The 12,276-nt window shown below is 37.5% G+C and overlaps 1 long non-coding RNA gene across 1 annotated transcript in view; it reads right to left on the reverse strand.

Annotated features, from left to right (window-relative positions):
* Positions 1 to 6,460: 6,460 nt before the first annotated feature.
* LOC146585366 (uncharacterized) overlaps positions 6,461 to 12,276 on the reverse strand; it is a 43,550-nt gene continuing 37,734 nt past the window's right edge. The window contains exons 2-3 of the long non-coding RNA XR_014898005.1: positions 7,007 to 7,087; positions 6,461 to 6,581 (exon numbers count right to left, since the gene is read on the reverse strand). This is a non-coding gene — a long non-coding RNA (uncharacterized LOC146585366). The remainder of the gene's footprint in view (positions 6,582 to 7,006; positions 7,088 to 12,276) is intronic.

Consider the following 12,276-nt stretch of genomic DNA (forward strand, 5'->3'; position numbering starts at 1 on the left):
TTTGAACTTGAAGAAAATACTTCTAAATTCATCGAGATGTAGGTATGAACCTGAAAAAGATGTGAGGAATGTATTTCTCTAAAGAAAAAAAGGTTCACTTAGGAAAGCACTGCATTGGAGAAATGCTCTATTAGGCTTCAAGAATTTCCAAATAATTCTGCCTCTTTAAAAAACAAACACATTTACATAAATAAAAAACATAAATATACCTTCTAAGAAGCAAAAGATCTTTTCTTTTTTTCCTGCTGTAATACAGCATTATGTCCACTAGATGGATCTCATTTTCAAAAAGTTAAAAGATTATGTTTTGCACTGGGCTACAGGTACACGTGGTGGTTGAAGTGGGCTGGAGTTTGACAGGTGAGCAAATCATAGCATGCCAATATTTAAAAAAATGTATTTAAGCCAACATTTTTTCCAATAGGTCTGTAAAATATGTAGAGATCATTCTAGGATGTCTAATTTTCTAGACACATAATTCTGCATTCTGATTTGTACATGTTCTCAACAAAGCCTTTAATAGGTACATGCATTTTTTTTCTATTTAATACTCAGCAGACACTTCAGTAGCAATAGCTGAATATAATCATTTATACGATTGATCAGGTATTCTCGTTTCTACATTGCCGTTGTCTTTGCCTTAGAAAACACAAGCATTGACCCTGTTTCTGGAAGGTTACTCTCACAAGGTTAGAACTGCTGGTTATTTTCTCTATTTTAGAAAACTGATTAGACAGTATTGCTGCTCTACTGTAACATAAAACAAGTCAGAGTTCCTCTAAAATTATAACTTAAAAATGACTTTAGAATCTTGAAATTTAAGAATGAACACATTTGGACTTCTTGTCTGCCTTTGGGCTTCTGAGCTCTTGGGTTTCTTCTGGTTGTGTTTGCTTGTTTTCTCTATAATTGTGAGAAAAAATGTTTTGAATTTTTAATGAAAGGTAAGGAATGCAAAAAGAATCATGTGACTCAAAGAACAGGGATGTAAAAACAGCAAATTAGTGTGTGGTCTGTAACAAGAATAACAAGTGTTGGCAAAACTGGAATAGCCAATTTTCTGGTTTTTTTACTCTTTTAGGCTCATTTTTGGCATTACACACGCAGGCACTTTGGTGTTTGAAACCATGCAATCAACCAAGACTTTGGCTATAGAAATCTTTTTTGTATAATTTGCAAAATAAGCATAGCATCTTTCAGATCTGAATATCATCTGGCTTCAAAAACAGAACTAAACGGATAAATAATTTTCTCTGAGAAATTCTAGAATGTACCAACCAGTAATCTGTAGAAAATTGTGGGATGTATGATTTTGCATCTTCTGTTAAAGTGGTCAGGTCCATGAAAGTTAATAGGATTTTATTTGAGGGTAGAGAAAACAATTTATGCTTCTATTGTGGAAGTCAGACCTTCTTTTTTTAAAAAAAAAATAGTAGAGATTTGATCCAGGTTAAATATTGGCTTGTTAAATGTGATCCAGGAGATAGCCAGGTGGAATATCACAATTCAGTCAGAGATATGATGTATTTAGTTTGAGATCACCCAGCAGTCTCCTGAATGAATACTACTTTCACTTTAAGGATTAGACTCTAGTTTAAATCAACATAGTCCCATTGGTTTAGTCAGAGTCACGCAAGTTTTTGTCAAAGATTTGGCTCACAGTATAAACCACTAATATATATATTTTAAATGAATACCCTTGTTAAGTAACACCACAAAGCACTACGTACTTGAAAAGATCCCATTTCTAGCAAGCAGCCTCATGCTAGCCAACCTCTCAGCACGCAGGTATTTCTGTCTTTGGTTCAGTCGTCAGGAAAGAGAAGGAAAGTACAGCCCATAATGAGATCTGGTGTTCTTGAGGAACAAGGAGAAGACAAATGGATATGGGAGGGGAATAACAGTACAGTGTGGAGAGTGATCTGAGGGTATTACATGGGGGGAGACAGGAAAGATCATAGTGGGAAAGGTAAGGGACACAGGGCACAGCTTTTTACTAACAAACTTCATTAGTCCTAAGGATCATGGAACAATTTATTAGTTTACAGATCTGTATTTAACATAGTTCTTCAGAAATGTGACTAAATGAAAGAAGCTTTTGATAAAAGTCTTTTGTCTAGCTTGCAGAGAAAATACAGCTAAATAGCAGGTAAATTCATATCACTAGATCACTATCATACTAATAGTTTAATTTAACAAGCTTCTGAAAGACAAACATACATTAAAAAATGAATTAACCTCCAGGCTCCAAAATTTTAATGAAAACAGATCTAAAATAGACCAAGGGCAATGCTTTCAAAAACAGTAAAATTATATTGCTTTTATAGAACCTTATACTTCTTATGGCCTTACTTCGGAATAATATTTTAACTGCATTAGCAGTTTCGTATTATTCTTCAAAGTAAATCTATCATAATTCAGGTTAGCCATGAATAATCTGGACTCTCAAACGAAAAATCAAACCCTGGACTGTTCTTAACTGGATAATATGACTACTATTCCTCAAGAGAAATAAAACTACTCTTCCTGTCTGTAGTCCAGAGACATACCAAATGCTACCTTTTTGTGCTTCATAAGGAGTGGTTGTGCATCACAGGGAAAGAAAATCAGATGGTGACCCCAAACTACAGAGTTGAGTAGCGCTGTGGAGTAATTGATATCAAGTCCTCAGGCATCACACCAACAGTCTTCTAAGTCAAATCTGTATTTTCTGACAGTGTAGGAACTGCAAGTATCACTGAAAGACAAGCTAGCTAGCTCACCTTTGTAATAAAGTATCCCCCTTCGAACAACTGCTGCAAGAAACAGCTGAAAGTGGTCTGTTTCCAGCCTTGATGCAACATCGAATTTCAGAAGAATGAGGCTATGCCTACTGGTTGTGCTTGACAAAGGTAGATAAATCCACTTCAGGTTAATTTACTGATAAAACTTATCAAATGTGTCTATAAAACAATCCTTTAAAGTATTGAAGTGTGAGTAAGAAATCTAAAAATTTCCACACTGCAAGAAAATGGCCTTTTTGTTTTAATGGGATATCTTTATTATCACACTGGGTTTAAATAAGTTCTTAGTAGCATTTATGTAAATTTAAAGAAATGCCACTGAAGGTAAGAGCAAATTCAGAAGAAAATATCTTATTCTGATTAAAAGTGAGTAATAGGGATGTGCCAGATTGCTGGGGAGTAGTTGCTACAGGATAGTCACTGATATGATAGGGATACAGCAGAGAAATCCACATGATGACTTACTGATTGAAAGATGGGAAAATATCAAGTTTCTGCTAGGCCCCTATAACATGAATTTATAAGCACAAAACTAAATGCAAACTACCCTAGTTAGCTGAATTTTATTCAATCATGCCTTCTGTCTATTTTTCTGCTTTTCAAGTGCATTAATCATTTTCATATTCATTATGTAACTTAAAGCAAGGTTTTCTTTGAAGGATGATTTCATTAGGACTTGTTTTGCCAGATATTAATGCCTATAGAGTTATGTACTACATTAATGCCATCTGATCTTTTATCTTATCTTTATTTTTTTCACAAGAATTATGGAAAAAATCTACATGCCAAGGAGCAGAGGATGCTATTTTCATATATTTCTTCTAATTTAGATCAAAGTTAAACCTTCAAAATAAAATACACTTCACAAAATAGGAGAGCTTACTATGGTAAGTGAATGAGACTGCAGCTTATTAGAAAATTATTACAAAAGACAAGACTCAGATTATTCAGAGTCAAACGGAGACTTTCTTTTGAATTAAAAGAGCATTGAATCAGTCACAGATTGGAGGGATAGTCAGTGGTAATAATATTTCACACACTCTTGGACAATTTGCAGTTCTGGAAAAATAATTATACTCTATAGAGCTTTCTTCCCACTGAAGTGCTAGTTTGAATCTGGCCAAACAATGAGCCCAGAATTTGAAATCAGACAGTTTCTGTTTAAAGGCACAGGTGACATCACCTTTTGGGAAAGTGCCCAAATCTGAAAAAAAAACAGAGTAAAAGGCAGTAGCTACCATGCTTAAGATATACAACTGCAGTCTGCAGGTGTAATGACATCCTGCGTGATTATACCCAAGTTACCTTTTGTATTAGTTATGCAGGGCACCACCAGCAGCATCACTGCAGTAACATGAGGGGTTGCAAAACTTGCTTTTCTCATCCCACTCCTCTCCCAACAGGTATATCCAGTGTGAATGTTTGAATAGTAGATCATGCTGAGTTCTCTGATCTCACCCTACCAAACATTTTAAGTGACTAAAGTATGTTCAGGTAAGGCTGAATACAACCTTGTCAGCTATAGGGCAGGAAGACGTATGCAGTGACCATTTCTGCAGTAGTTTTGGACTGGACTCCCAGTGTGACTCTCAAAGTAAGCCCTCACTGCCTTCAGAAGCGCTTGTAAAGTCAACACTTTTGAAATACTCTTCACTGCAAGTTTTACATGCTCCTTACCACAACTCATTCTTTCCTATGGTTACGTTAAGCTGGTCTCTTCATAAGAGAAAAATTACAACAGAAAAATCATGCTAAATCACGAAGTCCCTGGAAAGTTAAGTAATAGTAACAAACTCAGTTTATCTGTGCTGGTGTAGGGTTCTCCTATTTGAAAGGGATATGGAAGAGGATACACTCAGTATCAGGAATATCCACTCAAAATAGGCAAGAATTTTGCATTGCCCCAGTGTGAGGAGACACTCATCATCCACAAGATGAAAGTGGACCACATCCTATAAACAGCTTTGCTTCAGCAAAGGAATTCTGCTGGTTCAGTTAGGACAAAAGTATCTTTTCGCTTTTATGTGAGGACTTATTAGATCTTGCCAAGAGAGGCAGTTGAGAAAATTCCATGCAGAAAAAGATCTGATCTTCTTATGAAGAGAAATGAGCTTGTTTTTAAATTAGTACCTACAGACTAGTAATTCCTACATCTTAAACTAGGAACCAGAGACAATGGAGTAACTAAAAGTTTATTGAAACTAGATAAAGAGTTTGTAGTTTGCCTAGAAGTAGACAAGATAATTTAGGTACTCCTCACCCAGGCTCAAATTTTGACCTGTGCTAAATGCTGATTAATACCTTTCCATCTCCATTAGTGTAGTGCTGAATTCTGTTCTAAGCACACAGGTTGAGACAATAGGTACAAGCAGAAACACCACACTCTCTGTAACATACTGTCTGCAACCTCTGCAGCATTGTCAGATGACTGACAGATTAAATTCTATCCCAAATTCAATCCCCAAGTCAGCGATGGATTCGATTCAATGGACATGACTGCGTAGCTGCTACATTGATGATGCAGCAGAAGACAACATTGACCCCTTAATGGAATATATGGAAACCTGTCCATATATTAAAGACATGAAGCTCTAATGGGCCACAGATGCTCATTCTGGCTTTGCGCTATGAATTCCGCAGGACTAGGCTTCACTCTAGTATATTGCTTTTTCTGATGCTTGGGCATGTAGGACCTGGTAATTTGTGAAGAACCACACACTACTGTCTCAAACTAACAAAAGAGGTCCAAGAACCAGCATGCAGAATACTTCTGAAAAATTACTGAGAGAACTTGCTTAGAGCCTGTGGAATTGGACTCCAGTTATCTTGTTTTCTAATGTCCTTCCACAAAAGGTTTATAAGGGATAGTTGTTTGACTCCTCTGTTACTACTTTCCCGAGTCCAAGGCATTTAATAGAAAGTAAAATTTTACAGATTTGATCAAATATGGGAGGAAAAAGTCATGTAGGAAAGTGTTTCTTGCACTTGTAGAAATAAAACTTGCTTCCTTCTTACAATGTTCAAAATAGGTAAGATGATATGACTAATTGTTGCTAATTTATATATAAATTCAAACAAGTATCCAGTGATTCTTCTTGGTTTTTAGACTATTACACTGTTCAGTGAGTACAATGGGAAAAACAAATTGTCTGCGGAAAAAAACAGACACCTCATTAATAAAAACCTTGAATCAAGCCTTATTGACTAAACCTTGATAGGATATCCTTTTATATTGCTCTGATAGAGACCACTCAGCAACTGTAGACAGTTCTTCTTAGCAGAAGTTTTTCCTGATGGATAGATTTTCTAGAAGTTACTGTTAGTATTTATTTTAGCGTTGCCATTTATTTGGCAACAGTCAGATGAAACTCTGGGAAGAAAGTCATTAGCACACATGGGTACAAATCAGCAGACTCCAGCTGTACTGGTGATAAATGACTGAAAGAGCTGAAGAGGGGAGGGAAGTGCCAGTGGGACAAAGCAAAAGAGGTCAGACAGTTCTGCTGAAGTCCTGAACATGCCAAAGCCCCCCATGCAGCCTGAAGGCTGCTGAAGTAGATGGGAAGCATCAGAGCTGGAGGGATAAAGCCTCAGGAAGGATAATGAGAGAATTTATGATGCAGCAGATGTGGAGAGACTCTTGGGCACACACAGCCAAGCAGTGAAGATCTGTTGAAGATCTTTGTCCTATATGCATTCAGAACCGAAAGTACTCCACTTTTAGTTAGGCCTGGCATTTTGAGATTTGAGATCACAGCTTCAGCTTGATGGGATGGCAGAACTACAGATTTCTTCTTTCTAGATAAAAAAAAAAGAAAGTTGCATCACCTGAAGTAAAGCTATAGGATTAAACTAATGCAGGAGATTGTGTGAATCCATGTTAATGACAGCTTCCTGTGGTTTAGATTCTTGACCAAACAAAAGTACTAGTCTTACACCAAACAGGAATACATAGACTGATGCAGGTCCTCTTACATCATTCCTCTGGATCAGAACAAACTTCTCCCATTTAAAAAGACTGACGTTACCTGCAAAGTCATTGCAAGAGAGCAAAACAAGTAACAATGCTGCTATATGCCTATGTTGTGGTGGAAAAGAAGAATATCCTGCCAAATAAAAGTGCCATGTGGAAAAAAACTCACCTAAGAGTGCATTAGAAAGATTAAATTTGCAGAACATGATAGAGAAATTTTAGACATGTTGGAAACATCAAACCTGATTACCTTAGGGGAGATTTTTCTGGCTTTAGTCAGCTGCAGTGTGAGAGTTGATGTTTGAGCTCATGGTCAGGCTAGGTGGCCAAACTAGAACAGATGAAATTGAATACTGCTGAGATATTAAGTCAGAGGCATTAATACAAATTATCAAACCTGTGTTAGTTTCAAATAAATCCCTTCTTCCCTTCAAACCCCCCAACTTTAGCCCAGAGGAAAAAAGCCGCAAACTTTCAAATTGCATTTCTTTAGGGGAAAAAAAAAGGCACTAAAATGATGCAGGCCTACAAATTGCTGCATTAAGTCTGCTATCAGAACCCACGTACAATAACAAAAGGGTAATGTAAAAACATGCATTAGGGATGAAGAAGAGTATTAGATCCATCTCTTCCCCATGAAAGGATGTGCTGAGAGCTGATGGTGGGTGAGTACTGCTAGCAAAGCAAGCACTTCACTATCTGTGGGTGAACATTTCGGTCCTTTGTTGCATGCTCTTTATTATAAAGCCTACTGAAAACTTAAAGCTGCTTTTCTGAAGGAGCTGTTGTGTAACTCTGACATCTGGGGTTTTCAGTCACTGCCCTGTATGAACTGGTTATGGAACATATTAAGCCCAGAAAGCTCCACTTCAGATATTCACAAACCTTCCCCATGCTAGTCCACCACCCCAGGCTTCCTCTGCTGGCTCCAGTTCAACAAGTGGCTCCAGGGTCAAGTTTGAGCACTACCACAGACTGCAGGGGGAAGGAACCCATGCTTAAAATGAAGCACATTCTTAAAGGTCTGTAGAGAATCAGGGCTGTCATTTTTAGAAGGTTAATCTGCCCTTCTACTTTTGAATCCACTCAAACAAGCTGCTGTGCCCATAAAGAGGACTTCTGATTTTACGTGTATCCAAAGATTAAGTTACACATACCTATAGCTATACAACAAACACAATTTACACACATGGCTGGAACCATGCATCATACTTTTTTTGTGTTTGTGTTTCATTATTATGATAATCAGGAATCAGGTAGTAGGTCCTTGCAGGTCAAACATTACTAAAAAATCTAGATAAATAAACCAAAACAAATCATTGTCTCTTTCTGTTCACAGCTCGTGAGCAGATGCAACTTTTCTGAATTTGCTATCCAAAATAATCATGGATTTGTTTATACAATTTCCACCCCCCTCCACAAAAAGAGTTCACAACAGCTTAGTGAAAATACTGAAGCTTCAGGATTCAAAATTTCTATGGAACTTACTGGTGCAAGGTGTCATGGATGCCAGAACTACATGGATTCAGTCCAAGAAATAAAAATTCAGCTGGTCACTATTAAACTCGAAGACACTTTCAGTACAGGATATCTTTGTGTGGCAAATCACTAGATGCTGGGAAAAAGTGCTGGGAAATCAGTATTATAGGCTTTATCTGTTCTTATGATTTACCCTAAGCTTTGAGGCCAGTGTTGAAAAGAAGAGACTGGATGAGACTCAGAACTTGATGTGACCCACTACCGCCATTTTCAATGTTTCAGTGTCTTAAGACATTTGTAAAGATACCTCTCTGGTTGCTAATTTCATGGTGTGTACAGCTATCTAATGTAGTAAAAAGCTGAAATTTTGACAGACAAATATTTATGGTGCAAGTTACCTTTTACAAAACACCCCAAAAGCTCACTTATCTTTATGTAACTGTGATATTTTCAGTCGGATTTCTCCCTTCTAGACCCACTGTGGGAGTTCATGGAGGCAGACAATATTAATAGGTTCAAAATACGTGGTAACACATATTCATGGGTAATAGGTCCCTAAATGGGTAGAGGAAGAGACACAAATGTACCTCTGAGTATTCTTAATCCAACAATTTTGTGTTCTAGGACAGTATGAGATGAATGGAATTGAATTCTTGAATTCTTCTGAACCCAGCAATTACAAGAATGGGGACCTGGCCATTAGGCTAATCTTGTTCACTGTAATATGACTAATAAAATTTAAGTCATATTATAGTGAACAGGATTAGCCAGTGAACAGGATTAGCCTAGTGGCCACGTCTCCTTCTTGTAAAATGAACATACTCAAACATGATGCTGGTTCAACCAAGGGACTGGTAATGCTCATAATAACAGAGGAGAATAGAGCTGCTCCAGCAATTCAAAACTCGTAAGACTGCATTATTTGTTCAGTCAAATAAGGACAAGGCCATGAGCACCGGAGCTGCAATGGGAACCGTACGCTGGTAAGTCAACATAGCCAGCAGATACTCACTACGGAAGTCAACACTCCCTGATAATTTGACCATCCTCAAAGAGACAATGTTGCAAATTAATGATAATCACGGAAGACCTTATCAGGATATCCAGTGAAGAGACAGCAGTTGAAATAGCATACAGATATGGTACCACAATTCTATGATAATGACCTTTGCTACAGCAACTATTCCAGAAAATAAGAGTCCTTTCAATGGATACTCACTGAGTCGACCCACTGAGAGTAAATTAAGATCTTTGCTTTATGGAAACTTTTGTATGATAGCTTTGATTCCCTCAGAGTTATTCCTTTTTTCTCCAAGGACTTTTTGAAACTTGAAACCAGAGGCCTGAATAATACAGTTTTGGAATGAAAGTGTCATGAGCTCACAGAATTGTTTCTGGACAGTGGTGGAAATGGGCCAGTAAGGATTTGTGAATGGAGGGTAGGAAAAAAAAAGATGTAAAGCTGGATGTGTGGGGTCATTAAAGGGGAATATTTTCAGATGCTCTTTCTGGGTTTTAACCTCCTTTATGAGAATGATTTGCATATCCTATTTTTTAGCTGCAAATAAGATTCCCCAAAGCATAAAATGGACACCTGTGCTGCACAATACAAATGGTCTTTGCCACCATGGAGGAGGAATAGTACATAAAATTTGATGATATCAGACTTTGCCCTACTGATCTTGGCACAAAAAAAAGTTTGTTTAGGGAACCAAACTTTCATATTTCTAAAAAATTTATACCTATAAACAACTGCCAACATATAATGATCTCATTAACTAAGACTTACACTAGTGCTAATATAGACAGGAAATGATGCAAATAATTACAGCAAAATGCCTGGGCATATGGATAATATTGTGCTTTTATGGCAATGATAGACACTGGACCTGAGAGTTCATCTACCCTGCACTCAAAGTGTGGACTGCAGTATGTGCAACTCTACTCAAAATGGCTTTAATTTAAGTAGGTCAGGTGCTGATAGTTGTGTAGCTACAGCAACATGGATCTCAGCACAGACTAATGGGCTGCATATTTACTAAGCCTCTCTGGCAGCTGCACCATATTCTGCGCAGTTGCAGGTATTTTCTTAGAGGGACACAAACAGCTAGTTTAAAGCTAATTTGGGGAAAGCTACATGAGCTGCAGTAACATCATGAAAGCAATGGAGTCCACTGTGAGCAATCTTGGTACTACTTGGCATTACTCTCCTGGTGCTGGGTATGAGGATATTTGGAAATGTGCATGGAACCAAATAAAACTGCCAGGCAAAAGGTTTGGGGCCTACAAGCACCAAAAATTAATAATACAGTTATGGACAAGCCCTAGAAGATGAATTCAAATTTACCTGCAGAATTTAGAAGGTTTACAGCCTCTAATTAAGTCCAGGAGTTTGTGCTTAGCCAATCAGTTCATTTGCATTGGACCTGACTGATCTCATTCCCATTCTTTAAAACAATAGAGTTATTCCAGTGCAAAGTCAGAGCCAAGTCAGAATTAGGTGCTTCTTACTGCAGTATCTACTTGCTGATAGGATGTTATGAAACCATAATATTCCAAAATGGCATACAGCACATTTCTCAGTATATGAAATCTGTTCTGCAATAGACTAATCATTGATAAAAGCCTCTAAGATGCTTCTGTTTTTACTTGCACAAAAGTTAGTAAGAAAAATAACAACCCTGACAACGAGATTCTTGGATGATGTGAAGTATGTACAGGCTGTTGTGCTTTTATTACCTAAGCACTCACAGCAATTTCAGAGAAGGAATTCAGGCAAAGTGGTGCATAATAGGAGATCAGTTATAAGAGCAATAAGACATGTTAAAACTCAGGCAAGTGAACATTGCTAATATTAACTGAAATAAACCCAGCTAGTTAATTACAGTTTTAAAGAAATTAGCTAATGCATTTATTGCAGGAAAACAAAGAAGATACACAAGTATCTGGGGAGATAAATAATATTTAAATCCTCAAGATCAAAATCTAGTGCATGTTATCACTCTCAGTTTTGCAGAATCCAAGAAATGTGAAAAAGCTTCTGAAAAAGTCAAGCAGAACATCAATTGCAGATTCAAGACTAACTCAGGAATCCTGCCTCAATGTGTGTGTGTGCACCTTATTTACTTGGCAATAGTGACATGGGCTGCCCTTTTCTGAGGAAAAGAACACAAGAGTCTGCACCTTGCTTGACCTGCATCATACAGCAAGCTGTATTTTGATACTAGACATGACTCTAATAGGATGGTGCATACCTTCCTTTTCCAAACAGATATCATAGGATATTTCAGTCACTACTGATTGACTACACACAATATCTGACACCTGATCTTAAAGTGAGCCTTAATAACCTCAATATTCACCTAACTAATGATGGCAAAATTCCCCAGAAGAAAGCAGGAGGCATATCTGCAATATACAAAAAAATTAACCATTATTAATCTATTTATTTATGAAAAAATTAACCATTATTAATCTATTTCTATTTCATAAGAAAGCATTCCTCCAAAGGAAGGGAAGGCTCCCCACGACAGGACATTGAAGTCAGACAACATATTTCCACATCACAGTGCAACTCTGCTGCTCATTACCTATGGCAGAAACAAGAGTTGGATTCAATTTCTCCTTACTAAATAAGTATGCTTCTATTTTTGGATTCTATTTTTGGATTGGGGAAATTCAACTGGAATTTCCTTAGTCATTTTACAGCTGACTTTTCCAACCCATAAGAACTTAGCTGCCCTTTGGGAACACAACAATACAGCTGCCTTTTTACTTGGGAAAAGATATTAAGTAACCAAGGCCTCTTCACATAGTCCTCTATGGACTGGCCTGTGCAAATATGGGGCCACTTAGGGCCCTAAGTGGCTTCATTCATGAAACACGTCTATGCTTACCAAGCAGATAGCGTGAATCCTGATTCACTGTGGCTACATTCAATCCATGTAATGTTTCCACAGGTCTACCGGCATATGCCTGGCTTATCACTGAAGCAATGATTTTCTTCATATGCACAGCAGTTCTGCTGCTAGCTTACTCCAT

Source organism: Rhea americana, unplaced genomic scaffold (genome assembly GCF_003343005.1).
Source record: "Rhea americana isolate MKP2758 unplaced genomic scaffold, rheAme1 scaffold_81, whole genome shotgun sequence".
Lineage (NCBI taxonomy): Eukaryota > Metazoa > Chordata > Aves > Rheiformes > Rheidae > Rhea > Rhea americana.